The sequence below is a fragment of the Topomyia yanbarensis genome, chromosome 2, assembly GCF_030247195.1.
Source record: "Topomyia yanbarensis strain Yona2022 chromosome 2, ASM3024719v1, whole genome shotgun sequence".
Taxonomy (NCBI): Eukaryota; Metazoa; Arthropoda; class Insecta; order Diptera; family Culicidae; genus Topomyia; species Topomyia yanbarensis.
The window spans coordinates 256,065,970-256,090,526 of NC_080671.1; the positions used below are offsets into that span (position 1 = coordinate 256,065,970).

At 40.6% G+C, this 24,557-nt stretch overlaps 1 protein-coding gene and 1 long non-coding RNA gene across 3 annotated transcripts in view; one reads left to right on the top strand and one right to left on the bottom strand.

Moving 5' to 3' along the window:
* LOC131683089 (uncharacterized) overlaps nucleotides 1-24,557 on the top strand; it is a 233,556-nt gene that overhangs the window by 5,362 nt on the left and 203,637 nt on the right. The window lies entirely within an intron of this gene.
* Nucleotides 5,016-5,503, bottom strand: LOC131683090 (uncharacterized). The gene is made up of 2 exons (XR_009304364.1): nucleotides 5,455-5,503; nucleotides 5,016-5,399 (listed from the first exon to the last, which is right to left on the bottom strand). It is a non-coding gene; the product is annotated as an uncharacterized LOC131683090 (long non-coding RNA).

The window sequence follows — 24,557 nt, forward strand, 5'->3', positions numbered from 1 at the left end:
ACAAGACAAAGACAAGACAAAGACAAGACAAAGACAAGACAAAGACAAGACAAAGACAAGACAAAGACAAGACAAAGACAAGACAAAGACAAGACAAAGACAAGACAAAGACAAGACAAAGACAAGACAAAGACAAGACAAAGACAAGACAAGACAAGACAAAGACAAGACAAAGACAAGACAAAAACAAGACAAAGACAAGACAAAGACAAGACAAAGACAAGACAAAGACAAGACAAAGACAAGACAAAGACAAGACAAAGACAAGACAAGACAAAGACAAGACAAAGACAAGACAAAGACAAGACAAGACAAAGACAAGACAAAGACAAGACAAAGACAAGACAAAGACAAGACAAAGACAAGACAAAGACAAGACAAAGACAAGACAAAGACAAGACAAAGACAAGACAAAGACAAGACAAAGACAAGACAAAGACAAGACAAAGACAAGACAAAGACAAGACAAAGACAAGACAAAGACAAGACAAAGACAAGACAAAGACAAGACAAAGACAAGACAAAGACAAGACAAAGACAAGACAAAGACAAGACAAAGACAAGACAAAGACAAGACAAAGACAAGACAAAGACAAGACAAAGACAAGACAAAGACAAGACAAAGACAAGACAAGACAAAGACAAGACAAAGACAAGACAAAGACAAGACAAAGACAAGACAAAGACAAGACAAAGACAAGACAAAGACAAGACAAAGACAAGACAAAGACAAGACAAGACAAGACAAAGACAAGACAAAGACAAGACAAAGACAAGACAAAGACAAGACAAAGACAAGACAAAGACAAGACAAAGACAAGACAAAGACAAGACAAAGACAAGACAAAGACAAGACAAAGACAAGACAAAGACAAGACAAAGACAAGACAAAGACAAGACAAAGACAAGACAAAGACAAGACAAAGACAAGACAAAGACAAGACAAAGACAAGACAAAGACAAGACAAAGACAAGACAAAGACAAGACAAAGACAAGACAAAGACAAGACAAAGACAAGACAAAGACAAGACAAAGACAAGACAAAGACAAGACAAAGACAAGACAAAGACAAGACAAAGACAAGACAAAGACAAGACAAAGACAAGACAAAGACAAGACAAAGACAAGACAGACAAAGACAAGACAAAGACAAGACAAAGACAAGACAAAGACAAGACAAAGACAAGACAAAGACAAGACAAAGACAAGACAAAGACAAGACAAAGACAAGACAAAGACAAGACAAAGACAAGACAAAGACAAGACAAAGACAAGACAAAGACAAGACAAAGACAAGACAAAGACAAGACAAAGACAAGACAAAGACAAGACAAAGACAAGACAAAGACAAGACAAAGACAAGACAAAGACAAGACAAAGACAAGACAAAGACAAGACAAAGACAAGACAAAGACAAGACAAAGACAAGACAAAGACAAGACAAAGACAAGACAAAGACAAGACAAAGACAAGACAAAGACAAGACAAAGACAAGACAAAGACAAGACAAAGACAAGACAAAGACAAGACAAAGACAAGACAAAGACAAGACAAAGACAAGACAAAGACAAGACAAAGACAAGACAAAGACAAGACAAAGACAAGACAAAGACAAGACAAAGACAAGACAAAGACAAGACAAAGACAAGACAAAGACAAGACAAAGACAAGACAAAGACAAGACAAAGACAAGACAAAGACAAGACAAAGACAAGACAAAGACAAGACAAAGACAAGACAAAGACAAGACAAAGACAAGACAAAGACAAGACAAAGACAAGACAAAGACAAGACAAAGACAAGACAAAGACAAGACAAAGACAAGACAAAGACAAGACAAAGACAAGACAAAGACAAGACAAGACAAAGACAAGACAAGACAAGACAAAGACAAGACAAAGACCAAGACAAAGACAAGACAAAGACAAGACAAAGACAAGACAAAGACAAGACAAAGACAAGACAAAGACAAGACAAAGACAAGACAAAGACAAGACAAAGACAAGACAAAGACAAGACAAAGACAAGACAAAGACAAGACAAAGACAAGACAAAGACAAGACAAAGACAAGACAAAGACAAGACAAAGACAAGACAAAGACAAGACAAAGACAAGACAAAGACAAGACAAAGACAAGACAAAGACAAGACAAAGACAAGACAAAGACAAGACAAAGACAAGACAAAGACAAGACAAAGACAAGACAAAGACAAGACAAAGACAAGACAAAGACAAGACAAAGACAAGACAAAGACAAGACAAGACAAAGACAAGACAAAGACAAGACAAAGACAAGACAAAGACAAGACAAAGACAAGAAGACAAAGACAAGACAAAGACAAGACAAAGACAAGACAAAGACAAGACAAAGACAAGACAAAGACAAGACAAAGACAAGACAAAGACAAGACAAAGACAAGACAAAGACAAGACAAAGACAAGACAAAGACAAGACAAAGAACAAGACAAAGACAAGACAAAGACAAGACAAAGACAAGACAAAGACAAGACAAGACAAAGACAAGACAAAGACAAGACAAAGACAAGACAAAGACAAGACAAAGACAAGACAAAGACAAGACAAAGACAAGACAAAGACAAGACAAAGACAAGACAAAGACAAGACAAAGACAAGACAAAGACAAGACAAAGACAAGACAAAGACAAGACAAAGACAAGACAAAGACAAGACAAAGACAAGACAAAGACAAGACAAAGACAAGACAAAGACAAGACAAAGACAAGACAAAGACAAGACAAGACAAGACAAAGACAAGACAAAGACAAGACAAAGACAAGACAAAGACAAGACAAAGACAAGACAAAGACAAGACAAAGACAAGACAAAGACAAGACAAACAAGACAAAGACAAGACAAAGACAAGACAAAGACAAGACAAAGACAAGACAAAGACAAGACAAAGACAAGACAAAGACAAGACAAAGACAAGACAAAGACAAGACAAAGACAAGACAAAGACAAGACAAAGACAAGACAAAGACAAGACAAAGACAAGACAAAGACAAGACAAAGACAAGACAAAGACAAGACAAAGACAAGACAAAGACAAGACAAAGACAAGACAAAGACAAGACAAGACAAAGACAAGACAAGACAAGACAAAGACAAGACAAGACAAGACAAAGACAAGACAAAGACAAGACAAAGACAAGACAAAGACAAGACAAAGACAAGACAAAGACAAGACAAAGACAAGACAAAGACAAGACAAAGACAAGACAAAGACAAGACAAAGACAAGACAAAGACCAAGACAAAGACAAGACAAAGACAAGACAAAGACAAGACAAAGACAAGACAAAGACAAGACAAAGACAAGACAAAGACAAGACAAAGACAAGACAAAGACAAGACAAAGACAAGACAAAGACAAGACAAAGACAAGACAAAGACAAGACAAAGACAAGACAAAGACAAGACAAAGACAAGACAAAGACAAGACAAAGACAAGACAAAGACAAGACAAAGACAAGACAAAGACAAGACAAAGACAAGACAAGACAAAGACAAGACAAAGACAAGACAAAGACAAGACAAAGACAAGACAAAGACAAGACAAAGACAAGACAAAGACAAGACAAAGACAAGACAAAGACAAGACAAAGACAAGACAAAGACAAGACAAAGACAAGACAAAGACAAGACAAAGACAAGACAAAGACAAGACAAAGACAAGACAAAGACAAGACAAAGACAAGACAAAGACAAGACAAAGACAAGACAAAGACAAGACAAAGACAAGACAAAGACAAGACAAAGACAAGACAAAGACAAGACAAAGACAAGACAAAGACAAGACAAAGACAAGACAAAGACAAGACAAAGACAAGACAAAGACAAGACAAAGACAAAGACAAGACAAAGACAAGACAAAGACAAGACAAAGACAAGACAAAGACAAGACAAAGACAAGACAAAGACAAGACAAAGACAAGACAAAGACAAGACAAAGACAAGACAAAGACAAGACAAAGACAAGACAAAGACAAGACAAGACAAGACAAAGACAAGACAAAGACAAGACAAAGACAAGACAAAGACAAGACAAAGACAAGACAAAGACAAGACAAAGACAAGACAAAGACAAGACAAAGACAAGACAAAGACAAGACAAAGACAAGACAAAGACAAGACAAAGACAAGACAAAGACAAGACAAAGACAAGACAAAGACAAGACAAAGACAAGACAAAGACAAGACAAAGACAGGACAAAGACAGGACAAAGACAGGACAAAGACAGGACAAAGACAGGACAAAGACAGGACAAAGACAGGACAAAGACAGGACAAAGACAGGACAAAGACAGGACAAAGACAGGACAAAGACAGGACAAAGACAGGACAAAGACAGGACAAAGACAGGACAAAGACAGGACAAAGACAGGACAAAGACAGGACAAAGACAGGACAAAGACAGGACAAAGACAGGACAAAGACAGGACAAAGACAGGACAAAGACAGGACAAAGACAGGACAAAGACAGGACAAAGACAGGACAAAGACAGGACAAAGACAGGACAAAGACAGGACAAAGACAGGACAAAGACAGGACAAAGACAGGACAAAGACAGGACAAAGACAGGACAAAGACAGGACAAAGACAGGACAAAGACAGGACAAAGACAGGACAAAGACAGGACAAAGACAGGACAAAGACAGGACAAAGACAGGACAAAGACAGGACAAAGACAGGACAAAGACAGGACAAAGACAGGACAAAGACAGGACAAAGACAGGACAAAGACAGGACAAAGACAGGACAAAGACAGGACAAAGACAGGACAAAGACAGGACAAAGACAGGACAAAGACAGGACAAAGACAGGACAAAGACAGGACAAAGACAGGACAAAGACAGGACAAAGACAGGACAAAGACAGGACAAAGACTGTTGCGTGGGTGTCTGTCGAGGGGGAAACGAAAACCTCGATCAGCCCCGGAAAGCTCGTAAAAGGCCACACAAAACTGAAGAAACTAAAATCCACAACATAAATTTTCATCGACACAAACTTTATTCTCCTTCCATTGCCCTGCTTTATCTGCTTTTTATTTTACTCATTACTCCTTCTGTTCTCTCTTCTCCTCTATCTACTTATTCTACCTATTCTCTTTTCTTCTTACTCACGCTTGCTGTGGGTGCACCCCTACCATGTCCGCCACGCCGTTTTTTCCCGGAGATGCATACTGCAGTTCACACCAATGGGCCGTGCCGTCATGCTCCCGCGGATAACTTATCCTCCGTGCTGGTGTGAAGTATAGTCGTCGTCGAAGACTCAGAGCCGATCGATTCGTTCTGTACTGCCGTCTTTCCTCGTAGGTTGCTGACCGAACCCGCTTGCAGTCCGTACGCTCTGATTCAGACCTGAAAATAAAGGCCCTGAGGCAACATGGGAATTAGCCTCCATTTGGTCCTTCAACTTGTTGCCACCTACTTCCTTTGGAAGGCCTTTTCCGTGCGGTGCGTTCGCGCAACCTTTTGCACTAGTTGCCGACGATCTGTGTGAATCGTTTTTATGCCTGTCGATTACAAGTCGCATATTAGTTTAGTCTCGAGCGGACTGTCACTAGCTTACCGCTTGAGCAAATAGTTGATCGCTAATCCTCAGTCCTTATCAGTTTATCGGTCCTTGTTCGCCAATCTCCACCGGTTGCGTCGCCGGCGAACCGTCGTTTTGAGGTTAACTCCCCCACGTGGCAATGTCGTACCGTTCGAGCGGCTTTCTGACTTCGATGGCCCGTCACCAGTATTTCGCCAACGCTTACCGAGTCGCGCGCAATCGTTCGTTGTTGGCCTGATCTGTCCCCTTCACTGGACACGACAGCGAACCACTCCGGGTTGTCTTCCGGCCGTTTAAACTTTCCGCACTAACCTCTTTCCGAAAAAGTGCCTCTTCCGCGGTCTGCTTTTTCTGACTGACACCGTTGCTACTTCCTCACGTCAAACGAGATTTTCTTCGACGACGGGTGGTATGCGTGTGTATTGCGGTGACAGTTGCTACTGTCTGATTGATGCAGGGTTGCTTTGTTGTTGACGTGCGTGGCGACATCTGCCTCTCATTTCACAATCATTTCATTTGTTTCTGTACTGTATCTTAGGGCTTATATTTTATTACGTTACTAAACAAAATAAACGTAACACAACTCTACCGTAGCGGAAGAATTTTTTATAAATCGGTGATCGAACGATTTATGAAAAATTCACAAAATCTTAACTCATCCCTTAGGATGATGGTCAGAGACAAATCGGTCAACTAAGCTCTTGAGCATACCTCAAGTTATTCATCCTTATTCATCACCTCAATATATCTTTATCTGCAAGCCTTAGTTGCTTGCCAAATCAAATCATGACTGTCGCCTACACTGCATTATCTTAAACCTAATCCCATAGTTACATAATCACGCCAGGTTCCTCTGGCAGAATCTTCGACCTCTCAAATTGTCTCTGACCAAAGTCCTTGTCCACCTTTCTCAAAACCGATCTAACTACGGCAAAACATACAAATCTGATTCTAGTCTATTGTATTGGCTAAAATAGACTTAATCTCACATGAAACAATAAGGTGCTATGTTTACAAGGACAAAATTGGTTTGTTTTGGTTTGTGCTTATTACTGAGAAAAGAAGCATTTCTGCGACTAAATCGCCATGAGCCCGAAAATAGGGTTTTACCGCGCCCTGGTTCGCGTTGCTTTGGGTTGAAGATTTCATGACGATCCCCAGATCATTAACCCTTGGCCACGCATTCTATCTTACTGGAAACACTGAGGGGGTTTGTGTACATCAATCCAGTCGTAGATGTGTTTGTAGTGCCGATATCGTGTTTTGATTTTTGGTAGCTGATGCAACTCATAGCTCTATGATGTGCGTAGTCTTATCCCATTCTGTTTCCGCTCTCTTCTCTATCAGTACCACACCTGTGCCTGATAGTGACCGTAAGCATCGACTCCGCGCCGAACCGATTTGCAGTCGTCGATCCCCGGGTCTCCGCTCCTCCTATCCAGAAAACTATATGCTGTACTGCTGAGTTCCCTGCAACCCGCTTACAGTCTGCAGGGTACGATTTCTCCCGATTCGTGAACGGAACGCCTGCTAAGGCTTCTGCTTCCCCGAAATGCGTTTTCTCCCGATTCGCTAACGGCGCGCCTGTGGTTGGCAGGTTTCTGTCCTTGTTGCTGGAAGTCCTGTCCCGTCCCTCACGTCTCGACAGCTCCTTGCTGCGACTGCGAGTTGTCATGGGCCTTCCAAGACAGCTCCTCGAATCCAACTGACGCTGGCTGGTGTGCCATGGTGGGGAGGTAGTTTGAAAAAAGTTATTGCTCGCCACACCATGACAGGGCACGATTTATCCCGATCGGCTAACGGTGTTTTTGAGGCACAATGCTCGTGGTTAGCAGGGTGAACCTGCCGACATAGCTGGACTTTGTTCGTTTCAGTCGGCTTTGATATCCTTTGCGTGATACCTGCCTTTCTTCCCACTCAAAATGTCTTCTAACACGTACAGGTTCGTTCCAAGGATGTCCTTGACGATTGCCGGAACGAATTTCGGCTCTAGTTTGCTGCTGATCTGTTCCGCTTTCGATGAGAGTACAAATGATCGCCTCCATACCAGATCTCCGACTTTGAATACTACAGATCTCGCGCGGAGGTTGTATCGCTGCTTTGCTCGTTGGTGGCTGTTCTTGATGCGTTCAGTTATCAGCTTCTGAATTCGGCGAATGGTCGATAGCCTCATTTCCTGCGCTACCTTAGGATCCTCCGGAGTGTTCAGTTCTTGCTGCGTGTAGAGGTCTGTATGCAACAGTAGGTTCCGTCCAAAATTCGCTTCGTGTGGACTTACGCCCGTTGCTTCGTGCCTTGCTGCGTTTATTGCCGCCGTGATTGCCGGTAACTTCTCATCCCACTCTCGATGATCGCCGTCCAGCAGCGCTCGGATGCAAGTAACTACGACTCGGTTGACGCGTTCGGTGTTATTGACCTGCGGACAATAGAATGCTGTTTTCATATGGCCGATCTTGTGTCTCGCAAGCCAGGATTTGAAAACCATAGATTGAAACTGCTTTCCATTGTCGGATAATATTAGCCGTGGGCGTGAGAACTTAAGGCATACCTCTTCTTCTAAAAACGCTACCATTTTCTGCGAATCTGCTTGCCGCATTGGCTTGACGATCACGTACTTGCTGATCCAGTCTACTACTACCAATAACACCGTGTTTCCTCGCTTGGAACGTGTGAGTGGGCCGACAAAGTCAACCGATATCATCTCCCATGGAATTTTCGCCGGCTTGAGATTCCCCATTTGCGGCATCATTCTCGTTGCCGGTGCTTTGCATGCTTTGCAGGTTGCACAGTTCCTTACGTAGGCGTTTATCTCCTGCTGCATCTGCGGCCAGTTGTAGTGGGCTTGTAGTTTGTGCCATGTTTTGTAGAGACCTAAATGCGCAGCTGCTGGCTCGTCGTGGAATCTGCGGATTAGTTGCAACCGTTCTTCTTTTGGAACGACCTGTTTCCACTTGTGATGGACAGCACCAACCTCATCCTTGCAACGGCAGTTCTTGAACAGCGTGTTGTTCGCAATGCGAAAGTCTGGAAATTGATCACCTCCGTTCATTACGTTCTTCATCAGCTTTCTGTACCACGGATCCTGCACTTGATCAGCCTCGAACACTGCTTCCGAAACCGTTCTGGAGAGCGCATCTGGAACAACGTTGATGGAACCTTTTCTGTACCGGATCTCAAAATCGAAAGCATTTAGCCGCAATAGCCATCGGCTCATCAGGGCCGTTGGGTGCTTCATCGACTTCAAATAGCTGAGGGCTGCATGGTCGCAGTGAACGATGAATTTGATTCCTTCCACGTAGCCCCTAAACTTCTCGATCGCTCGAATGACTGCGAGACACTCCCGCTCGGTGACCGAGTACTTTCGCTCAGACGATGACAACTTCTGCGAGAAGTAGCTGATCGGATGTTCTTCACCGTTTATCTCCTGTGTTAATACTGCTCCGATCGCCGTATCGCTGGCATCGCACGCAATGGCAAACGGTTTGCTGTAGTCCGGCATGGCTAATACCGGGGCCGAAACTAGAGCTGCTTTTAACTTGAGGAAAGCTTCTTCAGCTGCGGGTATCCAGCGGAACTTTGTCTTCCTCGATGTCAGGTTCGTAAGTGTAGCTGCTAGCTGTGAGAATCCCGCAATAAACCGTCGGTACCAGTTGCAAACACCTAGGAAACGCTGTACTTCTTTCCGTGTAGTCGGCGTTGGAAACTGTACGATGGCCTGGATTTTTTCATCATCTACTCGCCAACCTTGTTCATCGATTACGTAGCCGAGGTATTTCATGCTCTTCCTACAAAACATCGACTTCTCCGATGAAATCGTGAGATTTGCCTGTTGCAGCCGGCGGGCCACTTCTTCGAGCAGGGCTATGTGCTCTTCGAAAGTTTCCGAGCAGATAATTATGTCGTCTAGGTAATGGAATACCAGCGGTTCTAGATCGGCGAAGAGGTGCGTCATGAGACGCGCCAAGGCCTGGCTGGCTGTGCACAATCCGAAAGGCACCACCTTGAACTGAAAGTGGCCTCTAGACGGAACGGTGAAAGCCGTCAGCGGCCTCGATTCGAGCTGAAGTGGCAATTGCCAGAAGGCGTCTTTCAGGTCAATCGATGAAATGTATTTGCTGCTTCGGAGATTGTTGGTGATCGCTGCAATCTGTGGGATTGGGTAGCCTTCGTTCATCATGATAGAATTGAGGTGACGGGCATCCAAGCAGACACGATACTGTCCTGTCTTCTTTTTGACGGCAACCAACGGGTTGTTCCATGGCGAAAACTGAGCCTCCTCGATGACATCTAGTGCGATCATTCGATCGATCTCCTTATTCACTTCTTGTAGAACATACGGTGACATGGGATAATGCCGTTGCTTGCGGGGTGGTGCGTTCCCAACATCAATGCGATGCTCGTACAATTTCGTCCTACCCAGTTTTCCTTCTTGTGCTTTCGGGAATTTTCGAATAGCTTGCTCCAACCGCTTCTTCTGTTCCGATGTAAGCTGCTTCATCTCTTGATCGTCATTTATTTTCTGCTTCTCTTTACTCTCTGCCTCAATTGCGCAACACACTGCCTTTATGCCAAACCTGTCCCAGAAATTCATTCCCAAAATGATACAGTCCGGAATTGATGGTACCAACAACACGGGTAGAACATCGTTGCGGTTGTTGTACACGATGGGAAGATACACAAAATTTGAGATTCTATGCTTCGTACCGTCTGCCGTTTTTATTCCGCCACTGACAGCTCCTTTCTGTAGACCGTATTTCTCTGCCAGTTCGACTCTTCCTCCTCCTAACAGAGAACAGTTTGCTCCACTGTCAAGTAAAGCGATTAACTCTTTCCCTAACACTGATATGACGGCATGCGGACGGTTGTCGCTTCCGGGATTAATAATGATAGAATTGAGGTCTTTGAATTCAGGAATGTCGAAGGGTTGTCCAAAAGTGCGCGAAGAACTGCTCCCCTCTATAGCTGGTTCTCCGCTGGGTAGTTTGACGTGTCTGTGCGACATGTGAAACAACTGCGAAGCGAATACCCCTTTCGTCCGCAACGGTAACAGAAAAGAATTGCCTGTGGTTTGGGACAGTCCATAAACCGATGACCCTCTTCGTCACAGTTCCAGCACACGATTGCTGATCGTTGGTTGTTCAGTTGCCTCTCTTCATATTGGATTTCTTTCTGCCTTTCTGGCGCTTGCTGCGACCGGTTACTTCGTTGGTTGTTACCGTTCGATTCTTCCATCGCGGTTTGAATCCACCGCCTTGGTTGCCAGCCTTGTACTCTCGATTGAACTATCTGCTGCTGCGATTGACGCGGTTGACTGTGCATTACCTGCGACTGTTGATGCTGAACGAATGATTGATCTGCTTCTCTGCTATGCTGCTGCTCCATGCCGAGTCGGTTGAACCTATTTGCGAACCTATGCTGCGGCTCCTTATGCATTGTGAAGTTTGGCCGCACTGTTTTACTCTCCAGGTTCATTTTCAACGCGTTAACCTGCTCGACGAGTTCGTCGATGCTGTGCTGCCATTTGTCCTCAACATCTTCTTCTCCTGCTTCACTCTCGGGAAAACCTTCAACCTCCACCGAATGAACTCTGTTGACCCGGTATGGTTGCTGTTGTTGTGGTACCGGCATCGGTCTGTTTGTTGTTACAGGGGTAGCGAAGCTCGGTTCAAGTAACGCACTGTGGGGAATCGGAATCCTGCGTTGTCTGTTGTGAAGCATTCTCGTCTCATCATATCCAGTACATACTTCGACCATTTCTTCTAATGTTCGTGGCCTTGCTGCCGTTACGATAGCAGCATAGTTTTCGTTCATATTCTTTTTCACTACGAAAAACTTTTCGTCGTCCGGGATTGGAGGTTCCACGAAGCGAAAGAGCGCTGCAATGTCACGATAGTATTTCGCAAACGTCTCATCTTTCCCTTGGTATCTGAAGCTGGCTTCCAGACGAAGGATCTGTGAATAACCACTTGGCAGAAACTCTCTTCGAATTTCACGCTTGAAGTCGTTCCATGTATGCAGCAGGCGCTGTGAAGTTGCTCGTGCGTACCAATCGATTGCGTCTTCTTGAAGTAAATGCTTGATGGAGCTCAGAAGCATTGCATCGCTCATACCTTCCGACCTAGCAAAGGTTTCTACGCGGTCCAGGAAAACGTTGAGTGATGTCGTATCCTTCTCGCCTCGAAATTTGAATGGCCAATTGTGTACGGCCTTCTGCATCCTACGTTCCTCTCCCCGTTCTGGCGTTGGTCTTTCTCGACGGATTAGACGCTCCAACTCGTTACGCATCCTGCAGAATTCTTCTCGATTCCGTTCCTCTCTGTCCTGTACCTCCCTTATCCTTTCCCCCAACCAGCGAGCTTCTGATACTGCCTCCTCCCTTGCGGGATGATATCCCCTTTCATCTCTACTTGGAATATAGGGTGGTGGTAGTGAATTATTCCACCCGTCTGAATCTGTGTGTTTTCTGTAATTCTCATCACGTACATTAAACGAACTGGTAAGCAGCGACCCCCTTCCCGGTCCTCGTGGAATGTAGGGAGGTGGTGGTGAGTTGCTACCTCGTCCTGTGTCTGCTTGCCTTCTATCATCGTCGTCGCGTGCTTCAAACGAACTGAGGGGCCGCCATCCTCTGCCTTGTCCATCCGAGAAGGACGCCATAAGAGGTTGTGGTGCTGGAGTTGGTGTGGTTTCTTGACTTTGGTTACCATCCAGCGGGATCGTGCTGTCTTGTTTCCCTCCAACTGCTCCATCTACTTCGCTGATGGTCCGTCTGATTGCACCAGTCGGTCTTGATTGATTCACTGTATTTTCATCCTGCACATCATTCACTACACTCGACTTTTTAATTTTTCGCAACAACACCTCAACATGCATGGTGAGCAATGCGTGCGTGTCCCGCAGTTCACCCGTGCACCGAATTAATCTTAATCGATCACGGTAATGGTTAAGACGTGTTATGATTTGGTTCAAAGCTGCACTATCGGCTGTGTGAATGGCCGATTCAGTGCTAAGGTGCAGTTGTTGAACCTGAGATTCACACAGTTCAATGTTGGACTGTGGACTCATTACATGGTCTGAACTAGTGGGTTTAAAATCTCTCAAGGATTCTTCTTGAATAACCGCCTTGAGACGAATCACCTTCCCTCTATGTGTGGTGGGACCTAAGTTGACGACGTGACGTAGAGCCAACTCATAGGTCACTTCTTCGTCTGTTAATAATGTGTAATCCATTTCGTATAAATATGCGTAAGGGTTAAAATAAAATTATCGTAGGCCAGATAATAATATGCACAAAACCAAAATCTTAAACCAAAAAATATTTCGCGAAACGGTAGTATACTTTTGTGGATTTTCAGTTGGGCGCCAATGTTGCGTGGGTGTCTGTCGAGGGGGAAACGAAAACCTCGATCAGCCCCGGAAAGCTCGTAAAAGGCCACACAAAACTGAAGAAACTAAAATCCACAACATAAATTTTCATCGACACAAACTTTATTCTCCTTCCATTGCCCTGCTTTATCTGCTTTTTATTTTACTCATTACTCCTTCTGTTCTCTCTTCTCCTCTATCTACTTATTCTACCTATTCTCTTTTCTTCTTACTCACGCTTGCTGTGGGTGCACCCCTACCATGTCCGCCACGCCGTTTTTTCCCGGAGATGCATACTGCAGTTCACACCAATGGGCCGTGCCGTCATGCTCCCGCGGATAACTTATCCTCCGTGCTGGTGTGAAGTATAGTCGTCGTCGAAGACTCAGAGCCGATCGATTCGTTCTGTACTGCCGTCTTTCCTCGTAGGTTGCTGACCGAACCCGCTTGCAGTCCGTACGCTCTGATTCAGACCTGAAAATAAAGGCCCTGAGGCAACATGGGAATTAGCCTCCATTTGGTCCTTCAACTTGTTGCCACCTACTTCCTTTGGAAGGCCTTTTCCGTGCGGTGCGTTCGCGCAACCTTTTGCACTTGTTGCCGACGATCTGTGTGAATCGTTTTTATGCCTGTCGATTACAAGTCGCATATTAGTTTAGTCTCGAGCGGACTGTCACTAGCTTACCGCTTGAGCAAATAGTTGATCGCTAATCCTCAGTCCTTATCAGTTTATCGGTCCTTGTTCGCCAATCTCCACCGGTTGCGTCGCCGGCGAACCGTCGTTTTGAGGTTAACTCCCCCACGTGGCAATGTCGTACCGTTCGAGCGGCTTTCTGACTTCGATGGCCCGTCACCAGTATTTCGCCAACGCTTACCGAGTCGCGCGCAATCGTTCGTTGTTGGCCTGATCTGTCCCCTTCACTGGACACGACAGCGAACCACTCCGGGTTGTCTTCCGGCCGTTTAAACTTTCCGCACTAACCTCTTTCCGAAAAAGTGCCTCTTCCGCGGTCTGCTTTTTCTGACTGACACCGTTGCTACTTCCTCACGTCAAACGAGATTTTCTTCGACGACGGGTGGTATGCGTGTGTATTGCGGTGACAGTTGCTACTGTCTGATTGATGCAGGGTTGCTTTGTTGTTGACGTGCGTGGCGACATCTGCCTCTCATTTCACAATCATTTCATTTGTTTCTGTACTGTATCTTAGGGCTTATATTTTATTACGTTACTAAACAAAATAAACGTAACAAGACAGGACAAAGACAGGACAAAGACAGGACAAAGACAGGACAAAGACAGGACAAAGACAGGACAAAGACAGGACAAAGACAGGACAAAGACAGGACAAAGACAGGACAAAGACAGGACAAAGACAGGACAAAGACAGGACAAAGACAGGACAAAGACAGGACAAAGACAGGACAAAGACAGGACAAAGACAGGACAAAGACAGGACAAAGACAGGACAAAGACAGGACAAAGACAGGACAAAGACAGGACAAAGACAGGACAAAGACAGGACAAAGACAGGACAAAGACAGGACAAAGACAGGACAAAGACAGGACAAAGACAGGACAAAGACAGGACAAAGACAGGACAAAGACAGGACAAAGACAGGACAAAGACAGGACAAAGACAGGACAAAGACAGGACAAAGACAGGACAAAGACAGGACAAAGACAGGACAAAGACAGGACAAAGACAGGACAAAGACAGGACAAAGACAGGACAAAGACAGGACAAAGACAGGACAAAGACAGGACAAAGACAGGACAAAGACAGGACAAAGACAGGACAAAGACAGGACAAAGACAGGACAAAGACAGGACAAAGACAGGACAAAGACAGGACAAAGACAGGACAAAGACAGGACAAAGACAGGACAAAGACAGGACAAAGACAGGACAAAGACAGGACAAAGACAGGACAAAGACAGGACAAAGACAGGACAAAGACAGGACAAAGACAGGACAAAGACAGGACAAAGACAGGACAAAGACAGGACAAAGACAGGACAAAGACAGGACAAAGACAGGACAAAGACAGGACAAAGACAGTACAAAGACAGTACAAAGACAGGACAAAGACAGGACAAAGACAGGACAAAGACAGGACAAAGACAGGACAAAGACAGGACAAAGACAGGACAAAGACAGGACAAAGACAGGACAAAGACAGGACAAAGACAGGACAAAGACAGGACAAAGACAGGACAAAGACAGGACAAAGACAGGACAAAGACAGGACAAAGACAGGACAAAGACAGGACAAAGACAGGACAAAGACAGGACAAAGACAGGACAAAGACAGGACAAAGACAGGACAAAGACAGGACAAAGACAGGACAAAGACAGGACAAAGACAGGACAAAGACAGGACAAAGACAGGACAAAGACAGGACAAAGACAGGACAAAGACAGGACAAAGACAGGACAAAGACAGGACAAAGACAGGACAAAGACAGGACAAAGACAGGACAAAGACAGGACAAAGACAGGACAAAGACAGGACAAAGACAGGACAAAGACAGGACAAAGACAGGACAAAGACAGGACAAAGACAGGACAAAGACAGGACAAAGACAGGACAAAGACAGGACAAAGACAGGACAAAGACAGGACAAAGACAAGACAAAGACAAGACAAAGACGAGACAAAGACAAAACTACAGCAAAAAATCCAACGGGCGAAACTGTATTTTTGTTTGTTTATTTAAAGTTTCGCCCTCCACGCTCCGTGCAAACAAACAGGGCGATACTTTTTTTGCTAGCAGTTTAGAGGCGAAACTGTTTTTTTCGTAGTTTTTTAGGATTATCAAGCTGATACCAGCTGTAAATAATAACAATGATCGCTATTGAAAAAACCCGGAAGAAATCGATGGTGTACAACGGTAGTTATTGTAAAAAAACGTAAGGGCGATACTTCAATGCTGATAGGTGGGACCAAAAAATAAACAATCGCCAAAGGGATACTATCATTTTGTCAATTTCAATAGGAAAAACAAATTTTAATTTAATAATTTCAAATACTTTATGAAGTTTTGGGTTTCGATCACTGAATCATGCAATCTAGGATGTAAAAAACACAATAGTTCTTAAATAGGAAATAAAGCCAAGTCTGGAAATATTCGCTGTTGATTTTCTTTGAATGGTGTCACTGCTAGTATCGCTTTTTTCAAGAAAAATTATTGATGTCTTAGTTCTCAGTCGCGTTGGAAATTTGAGTAAAGTATAAACCTCAAATCGATTCAAAAAAAATTTCGATTTTTTTGGCCCATTGATTTGGTTTGAGATTTCTAGCACTGATGTTGTCCTATGCTGATTTGAGCGATTCTCTGAGTCCTGCCACTATCCCATGTAGTATGTGTTATCAAAAACACCGCGAAGCATCAAGTTCTAAATGTTCTCAAACGATATAATATCTGAAGAGAGTGATAAGAGTTATAAGAAATGTCTCATCAGACTGTTAGGTGGAGTAAAAGCTTTTTTTCCTACACAATATTACAAAAGCTTATTAAACAACTTTCCCTAATAAGGTTGTAAAAATTAAAAAGTATTTGAGAATGAATAATAACTTTAGTAAACGGAGTAGTGACCGTCGCTGCACAACACAATTTATTTTTCATGACTGCGGTGAGCACGATTTCTCGAATTGCTGAACTGAAAATTATGGAATAGAAGTTAGTTTTTAGAATTCTTTAGGTACAGATTTAACCCGCCGAAAATCGTGCAAATGGCTCGGAATGAGACCCGCTAGTGCCCTAAGACGATTTCGTTAGATTTTCAGAGCAGCGTGCACCCAGTGCACTAACACAAGTGACGGAAGGTTATCGAAAAAATTCGTGGAAACGAAAATTCCAGTGATGATGAATTTTTTAACGGCTTTTGAGAGTTTTTTATTTGTTCTTTGGCATTAGGATGAGCGATAATAATTCAAATCAAAGATAATACTGGGAAGTCACTTTTAGAAAAAGTCGATATCGAAAAAGTTTGAACTATGCACGCATGCACTTCAGAGGTAGCGTGATATCAAGGGCTACAAATTCAGTTTTTAGTTCTCTGCATGTGATATCAAAAACATCGCGAAACATAAAGTTCTAAATATTCTCAATCGATATAATATCAGAAGAGAGTGATAAGAGTTATAAGAAATGTCTCATCACACTGTCAGGTGGATTAAAAACGTTTTTTGCATTCAAAAGGACTTAAAATATTTTTTGCAAAAACCGTGTTAATTGCGAAATCCGCACAAAATGAAAACTGCCAAAATTCTTCCAAGTTTTTTGCATTTAAAAGGACTTAGAAATTTTTTTTTCAGGAAAAAGTCTTTTGCATTCAAAAGGACTTTGAATATTTTTGCAAAAACCGCGTTAATTGGAAAATCCGCGCAAAAATTACCGCGTAAAAAAACCGCATTAATTGGAAAATCCGCGTAAAAAATATCAAGAGCTACAAATTCAGTTTTTAGTTCTCTGCATGTGGTATCAAAAACATCGCGAAACATAAATTTCTAAATATTCTCAATCGATATAATATCAGAAGAGAGTGATAAGAGTTATAAGAAATGTCTCATCACACTGTCAGGTGGATTAAAAACGTTTTTACATTTCTTATAAAAGAAATGTATAGAATTCGCTCAAACTTTCAAGATTTTTCCCGAGGCCCGGAGGGCCGAGTCTTATGTACCAATCGACTCAGCTCGACGATTTGGGACAATGTCTGTGTGTGTGTCTGTGTGTGTATGTAACGGACAAATTCTCATTCGTGTTTCTCAGCAATGGCTGAACCGATCTTATCCAAACGAATTTTAAATGAAAGAACTAAAAAACAGTATGAGCGCTATTAATTTGTTTTTGATTCTGATGTTTAGTTTCCAAGATATGAATGTTTGAATGCGTAAAAATGGCGTTTTTTGCAGTTTTTTTAGATTATCTACCGAAATTGACAACAAAGATTGACAATTTATATGTTTTAGACAGCTTCAACGAATACCTTTCGAACAAGCTATAGATTGTTGAAATCGGACTATTATCAAAAGAGATATTTAACATTGAATGCGGACGAAAGATTTTTATCATTTCCCATTGCCAGAAATATGACCAAAAACATGTAATCTATTATTAACGCCAAAACGGCTTATTATAGGTCAATAGTATCTTCGGAGAATTTAATGGAGGTAATATGCCCTTTCTTGTGGTATTGTGCTTTTGCTGATTAATCCCCCTATGAGTGAGATATTTTCACAAATTTTCTTGGAAGTGATTATAACGAAATGATGTCTTCAGCAAATTTGTAGCTCTTACTTTTGCGAATAACTTTACTAAAGACTTTAAATATCTATTTTGAATACTTTAAAAGTTATGGCTTGTTGTTTGTTGATTACTCTTTGTCGCCTATTTATTGTTTAATATAGTAATAATCCATTGAAATAAGCTAAACATTATTTCGATAAAACGAATTTTGTATTTCATTTTTCTATCTACAACCGCTAGAAATAATCATCGAACACTTGTCATCGAACAAGTTGTCTGGAAGGAACTTGATAACTTATCAGTACAAAAATGTTCATTTGTGCGAACCTTCTGACTGCAAATTTTTCTAACTTATAACCATCGGATCGATCTGAAACATATCGGAAAATGAAAAGCGAAAAAAAACTCCAAGCAACGGCGTAGCCAAGAGAAGATTTTGGGGTTTAACACCATACAACCCTCCCCCCCACAACACCCAAAAAAATATTAGATTGAAGTTGAAAATTTATTGATGCAGACTGATTTAATTCAATATTACAATAACAATTATCTGATCCGTAGATTGATAACCTGTTGTTGTAAACATCATTAGGACTTTTGATAAATTGTCGGAATGGGGTCCTGATATGTAACTGATCTATTGGTCTTGATTTCACAGTTGTCTAATAGCATCAATATCAAATTCCTGCCTGAAAACATTCCAATAGAAAATTCCAGAGTTCTGTAATCAATCAAAATCGTCAGATTTCTTTTCAAATTGAGCTCTTTTTTGTAGAAATGTACTGTAATAAGGGTCTTTACTTAATAGGAAGCGAATTGATTTAATGTCTATGAAACATGGAACTGCTCACCAAAAAAAATGCATAACTTTCAACACTTGCTAAAAATGTTTTTGCCTTTCTCATTCACTCTAAAATTCGTCAATCTAATCCCGATCCGGAGGGACGAGTGTCATATGCCAATCGACTGAGTTCGTCGAGATCGGAAAATGTCTGTGTGTGTATGTATGTGTGTATGAGTAAAAAAATGAGACCTCTGTTTCTCAGAGATGGCTGGACCGATTTGCACAAAGTTAGTCTCAAATGAAAGGTGATCGCCATCGGCTGCTATTGAATTTTTTATTGACTGGACTTCCGGTTCCGGAGTTACGAGTTGAAGAGTGCAATCACACCGCAAATTCCCATATAAACTGAAATGAAAATTTTTCAAAATCAAATTTGTATTTTTGATGCCAAATGACTTTAAAATGCATGAAACATTGAGATGTTTGACAAAAATTGACTTCTTTGGATTTTGGTACATTTTTGTCTTTCTCATATAGAAAGGTTATGCAATCACTCTAAAAATCGTCAATCATACCGGCCCGGAGGGAGTATGCAGTGAGGGGTTGCTACTTTAAAATTAAAACTATTTTAAAATTTCTTAACAAGTTGAAAATTTTCGGCAGGACCTAGACCTCCCGGATCTTTCTCCATGATCCGCCGCTGGTTTCAAGCGATGTTTCAGTATCACATAGTATCTCAAGATCGTGGCTGTCGATCCATTGTATGTATGCGCAAATCGTACTGAACATGTAATATTCATTTCCACCATTGTATTGAACATAACCAGCCATGGAATCGTAGTCTGGACAAATGAGACAAGCACAATTGCACCACTAGGTGGATTAAAACAGGTTTTTATTTTGGGAATGCGTCGAGTTGAGACGAAAACGAAATATGATTAATAACGAGGATAACAGTTTCCGAATGTAGAGAGAAATTTATGAAAAATTACGATTTCCATTCGATTCTAGCATGTTCTGATCGATTTTGATGAGCATTTGATTTTTGTTGTATGACTAATTGTATGTATAGGTCAAATGTTTAAAAACAGTAATTTAAGGTCAAGATAACATCATTTTGAAACCGCCAATTTTGGAGGTTTAGTATCTTCGATGAGTTTTACAAACGTTAAACAGCGCATCATTTGATAAAATAATTTTGACGGTATATCGTCCAAGAAGTATTTATGGTGAATTTTCTCAGGTTAATATTCATGACTACAATAAAGTCACAACAAATTCGCTAAAGACACGAACTCTGTTACTATTTTCTGAAAAATTAATTCTGCATAATTTTAAAACTTCAAAAATTACGGTTTCGAAATTATGCCGTTTGGACAGTATGATCGATTTTCACCAAACCCCCACCAAACCGAATTTCTGGCTACGCCGCTGATTTCAAGTAGGTAGAAACAAAGTCGTTCTACACTCGTTCACAAGAAACTTTTTCGAATGCTGAATATCTATTATAATACATTGAAAGCCCGATTTTATCAGCCAAATATGAACATATCTTTGATGGGCTCTAGCAGACGAACAAGACTGATTTCGAGTAAATCCTTTCTTGAGCATGTTTTCCTTATCATGAAGATGGAAATATGCAAAAATAAAAAGTTCATCATAATCAGAAATAGTTATCAGACTACATCAAGGGACGGGAAGAATATTTTAACAGCTTCAGTTTATTATAAAGAAAAAAAATTGCCCGATTTAGTCAATGTCCCCATTTTGTCAGCCTAAAATACGCCATGAGACTGATAAAAATGGGTCTTTATTGTATGTATTATTCACTGTGTTTCACATTAATAAGTGCATTTCATTTTTGGAGATTTTTTATTGCATCGAACTACAACAATTTTTAGATAGTTTTCAAGGGGTTATTTTATAGACTTCTTCCAAAATTTGGCGAACCTATTTCAATTCGTATACCAATTAATTGGTATACTTAAGGGTTTATATGTTGCAGATAGAGAAAATATTGAAATTTTCAGCTTTTTTCCTACACAATATTACGAAAGCTTATTAAACAATTTTACCTAATAAGTTTGTGAAAATTATAAACTATTTGTATTTTTTTAATAGTTTTATTTTTTATTTAACCGTGATTTTTTAATAAATAGTGACCATCACTTCACAACGTAGTCTATTTTAAATGGCTTGCGGTGGGCACGATTTCTCGAATTGCTGAACTGAAAATTATGGAAAAGAAATTATTTTTTAGTATTCTTTGCAGATTTAACTAGCCGCGCAGATAGCTCTGAATTAGACCCACTGGTTCCCTAAGACGAGTTCGCTAGATTTTCAGAGCACTGTGCACCCAGTGCATTAATGCAAGTGACGGAAGGTTATCGAAAAGTTTCGTGAAAATGAAAATTCCAGTAATGATGATGATTTTCCAAAACGGTTCGTTTTCGTGAGGTTTTTATTTGTTCTTTGGCATTAGGATTAGCGATAATAATTCAAATCAAGGATACTACTGGGAAGTCACCTTTAGAAAAAGTCGATGTCGAAGTAAAATTTGAAACTATGCACGCACGCACAACAGAGATAGCGTGATATCAGGAGCTGCGATTTCATTTCAACGCTTTTTTGTGAAAAGGGCGATACTTACAAATGTAAACATAAGGCTTTTTTCATACATGCGAATGAGGGCTTTGAAACGCAACAAATTAACCTAAAAATTCTGATTTGAGCGATTTTTTGAGTCCTGCCACTATCCCATGTAGTATGTGTTATCAAAAACATCGCGAATCATCAACTTCTAAATGTTCTCAAACGATATAATATCCGAAGAGAGTGATAAGAGTTATAAGAAATGTCTCATCACACTGTTAGGTGGATTAAAAACGTTTTTGCATTCAAAAGGACTTAAAATATTTTTTTGCAAAAACCGTGTTAATTGCGAAATCCGCACAAAATGAAAACTGCCAAAATTCTTCTAAGTTCTTTGCATTTAAAAGGACTTAGAAATTTTTTTTTCAGGAAAAACTCTTTTGCATTCAAAAGGACTTTGAATATTTTTGCAAAAACCGCGTTAATTGGAAAATCCGCGCAAAAATTACCGCGTAAAAAAACCGCTTTCATTGGAAAATCCGCGTAAAAAACCTCGTAAAAAACCACGTAAAAAACATGAGTGGAAAAATATTAGGCATGAAAAAGTTTATTTTTTCTATATTACTCATATTATTTATCTTATTATTTCAATATTTTTTTGGCTTTATTCATATTTTTTATTTCATTTATTTTAATCATTTTATTAAATTGTTAATTTTTACCAGTCCATATATGTTATTCAACTTCTTCATTTTATCAATTCGGTGTAGTCAGTTCTTTTTATTATTGGAAGACAGTTTGATAGCTTGAAACAATTTAATTTACTCTCTTAATTTCATCATTTTTACATCTATCTATCTATATACATAAAAGTCAAAGTTTGTATGTATATGAGTTATAGACTCGCAAATGGCTTAACCGATTTCCGTAAAAATTTATACACAGTAGGTATTTGTTATGGGGCGTGTTTGTGTACTATTAGCTGGAGATTATATGCCCGCCAGATGGCGCTTTGGAACAAATTGTGTTTTCCACCTATTTCGTTGAAAATCGCAGCAACGCGCGATGGGTATTAGCTAGTTTCTTATAAAAGAAATGTATAGAATTTGCTCAAACTTTCAAGATTTTTTCCGAGGCCCGGAGGGCCGAGTATTATATACCAATCGACTCAGCTCGACGATTTGGGACAATGTCTGTGTGTGTGTATCTGTGTGTGTTATGTAACGGACAAATTCTCATTCGCGTTTCTCAGTAATGACTGAACCGATCTTATCAAAACCGATTTTAAATGAAAGAACTATGAAACAGTAAGAACGCTATTAATTTTTGGTTGTGATGTTTAGTTTCCAAGATATGAATGTTTGAATGTGTAAAAATGGCGTTTTTGACAGTTTTTTAATTATCTGCCGAAATTGACAACATAGATTAACACTTTATATATTTTTAAGCAGCTTATACGAATACCTTCCAAACAAGCTATAGCTTGTTGAAATCGGACTATTATCAAAAGAGATATTTAACATTAAATGCGGATGAAAGATTTTTATCATTTGTCATTGCCAGAAATATGACCAAAAACACGTAATCTATTATTAACGCCAAAACGGCTTATTTTAGGTCAATAGTATCTTCGGAGAATTTAATGGAGGCAATATGCCCTTTCTTTTGGTGTAGTGCTTTTGTTGATTAATCCCCCTATGAGTGAGATATTTTCACAAATTTTCTTGGAAGTGATTATATCGAAATGATGCCTTCAGCAAATTTGTAGCTCTTACTTTTGCGAATAACTTTACTGAGGTCTTCAAAAATCTATTTTGAATACTTTAAAAGTTATGGCTTGTTGTTTGTGGATTACTCTTTGTCACCTATTTATTGTTCAATATAGTAATAATCCATTGAAATAAGCCAAACATTATTTCGATAAAACGAATTTTGTATTTCATTTTTCTATCTACAACCGCTAGAAATAATCACCGAACACTTCCAAGTTGTCTGGAAGGAACTTGATAACTTATCAGTGCAAAAATGTTCATTTGTGCGAACCTTCTGACTGCAATTTTTCTAACTTATAACCATCGGATCGATCTGAAACATATCGGAAAATGGAAAGCGAAATAAATAACTCCAAGCAACGACGTAGCCTAGAGAAGGTTTTGGGGTTTAACACCATACAACCCCCCTCACCCACCACACCCAAAAAAAATATTGGATTGAAGTTGAAAATTTATTGATGCTGACTGATTTAATTCAATATTACAATAACAATTATCTGATCCGTAGATTGATAACCTGTTGTTGTAAACATCATGAGGACTTTTGATAAATTGTACGAATGGGGTCCTGATATGTGACTGATCCATTGGTCTTGATTTCACAGTTGTCTAATAGCATCAATATCAAATTCCTGCCTGAAAACATTCCAATAGAAAATTCCAGAGTTCTGTAATCAATCATAATCCTCAGATTTCTTTTCAAATTGAGCTCGCTTTTGCAGAGATGTACTGTAATAAGAATCTTTATTTTATAGGAAGCGAAGTTAAAATTGATTTAATGTCTATGAAACATAGAACTGCTCACCAAAAAATGCACAACTTTCAACATTTGCTAAAAATGTTTTTGCCTTTCTCATTCACTCTAAAATTCGTCAATCTAATCCCGTTATATGCCAATTGACTGAGTTCGTCGAGATCGGAAAATGTCTGTGTGTATGTTTGTGTGTGTATGTGGAAAAAAGTGACCTCTGTTTCTCAGAGATAGCTGGACCGATTTGCACAAAGTTAGTCTCAAATGAAAGGTGCAACCTTCCCATCGGCTGCTATTGATTTTTTTTATTGATTGGACTTCCGGTTCCGGAGTCACGAGTTGAAGAGTGCAATCACACATCAAATTCCCATATAAACTGAAATGAAAAATTTTCAAAATCAAATTTGTATTTTTGATGCCAAAGGACTTTAAAATGCATGAAACATTGAGATTTGATGTAA